The following is a 2503-nucleotide window of genomic DNA, read 5'->3' on the forward strand; positions in this document are numbered from 1 at the left end:
ATCTTAATATCGGAAGTCCAGTACCAGATCATGTTGGATCTTATACAGAAGTTCCGACATGTGGGCTTTTACAGGAAGTACCAGATCAATGTGGATCTATATACAGGAAGTACCAGATCAATGTGGATTATATACAGGTCCAGTACCAGATCATGTGGATCTATTACGGAAACGTACCAGATCAATGTGGAGCTTATATACAGGAGGTACAGTACCAGATCAATGTGGATCTATATACAGAAGAGTACCAGATCAATGTGGACTTATTACAGAAGTACCAGTCCATCAATGTGGAGCTATATACAGACAGTACCAGATCAATGTGGAGCTATATACAGGGAGTACCAGTTACCAGATCATGTTGCAGGATATTTGAGGTAGATATGTACATGAAGGCAGGGTAAAGGTGAAGGCATCAGGATAGATAATAATAAGGTATTGAGTAGATATGTACATGAAGCAGGGTAAAGTGATAGGCATCAGGAATAAGATATAAGTAAGGATAATTTGAGGTAGATATGTCATGAAGGCAGGGTAAAGTGACTAGCATCAGGATAGATAATAATAGGTATTTGAGGTAGATATGTACATGAAGCAAGGGTAAGTGACTAGACATCAGGATAGTAATAATAAGGTATTTGAGGTAGATATGTACATGAGAGCGGTAAAGGACTAGACATCAGGATAGATAATATAAGTATTTTGAGGTAGATATGTACAATGAAGGCAGGGTAAAGTGACTAGGCATCAGGATAGATAATATAAGGTATTTGAGGTAGATATGTACATGAGGCCAGGGTAAAGCGGACTAGGCATCAGGATAGATAATATAAATTTGAGGAGTAGATATGTACATGAAGCAGGGTAAAGTGACTAGGGAATCTAGGTAGATAATAATAAGGTATTGAGGTAGATATGTACATGAAGGCAGGGGTAAAGTGACTGACTCGGATAGATAATATAAGGTATTTGAGTAGATATGTACATGAGGCAGGGTAAAGTGACTAGGCATCAGGATAGATAATAATAGGTATTTGAGGTGATATGTAACAGAAGGGAGTGTAAAGTGGACTAGATCAGGATAGATAATAATAAGGTATTTGAGGTAGATATGTACATGAGCAGAGGTAAGCTGACTAGGCATCAGGATGATAATAAAAGGGTATTTGAGTAGATATGTACATGAAGGGCAAGGGTAAAAGTGATAGAGCTCCAAGATATAATAATAAGGCTAATTTGAGGTATAATTTACATGAAGGCAGGGTAAAGTGACTACGGTCATCAGGTAGATTAATATAGGTATTTGAGGGTAGATCGATGTACATGGCCGGTAAGTGTTAAGACAATCGGTAGTTTATGTAATCTTGCCGGTTAACTCATGTCCTGAGAGGCGGAAAGTGTCAGCACTCCGGATACTATATTAAAGGTATTTGAGGTAGTAATGTAATTGCCGGGTAGACTGGAATTAGAAACAAAGCGCTGAATAAATGATCAGGTAGTATAAAAATATGAAGATCAATAAACAAGTGCGAATGAGTAGGAATGAATAGAAATCACAGCGTAAAGTAATATAGTTTTGAAGAGTCTACGTATAACCTCGATAACTATAGAACAACACAAGGTCCTGGCGGGACAAAAGTGGATAGTGAACTTGTATAAACCGGCGATATGAGTATAGATAATGTAAAATGTTGTAAATTGTGAGTGGATAATAATGTAAACGAAATCCAGCCATGAAGAATGGTAAACGTGAAATAGGCATAAGTGAATGATAAAACGGTGGTCAATCGGTATTGGGCGAATGAATGAAATCTTTGTCCAATTGACGGGGGGTAAAGTGGAGCGTGGGTCACGGTCTGAGCGTGATCATACGGGTGGTGCAGGCACTACAGATAAGGTGCTAGTACAGTTGAAGGAAGATATAGGGCAAACAGGGGTGGGTTTAAAGGTGACTAGGCATCAAGGAACCTAGATCCTCATAAGTGAGTGCAGCTTCAAGATATGGGTGAGATCAAGGACAAAGAGGGTACTGTAAGTACCTAGAAGGTGACCAAGGACAGTTGAATAAAAATGATAGTAACACGGTATTTTGACGGATTAGAACATGATTTGGTAAAGTGAAGGCAGGCAAATGGTAAACAGTGAGAAACTAAGAGGTATCAGGATAGATAATAGATCTGTTAGGTTATGAGGGTGTAGAGATATGCCTAATCCGCAAGCGTTGGTAAAGGTGACTAGGCAATGGAGAGTATTGATATTGAATAAAATTAATACGGTAATATCTGAGGTGTATCAGTTCCTCGGAAAGAGGCGAGTCAGTAAAGTCGGCTAGAGCATCAGGATAATTAATAGAAAGCGATTGAGGTAAAGGAATACATAACCATGAAGGGCAGAGGTAAAATAGCTAGTAACACATCAGATAGATAATATAGAGTATTTGAAAGGTAGAATATGTACATGAACGGCGGGGGTAAAATGTGTCTCCGCATCAGGATAGATATCA

Source organism: Salvelinus sp. IW2-2015, unplaced genomic scaffold (assembly GCF_002910315.2).
Source record: "Salvelinus sp. IW2-2015 unplaced genomic scaffold, ASM291031v2 Un_scaffold5075, whole genome shotgun sequence".
Taxonomy (NCBI): Eukaryota; Metazoa; Chordata; class Actinopteri; order Salmoniformes; family Salmonidae; genus Salvelinus; species Salvelinus sp. IW2-2015.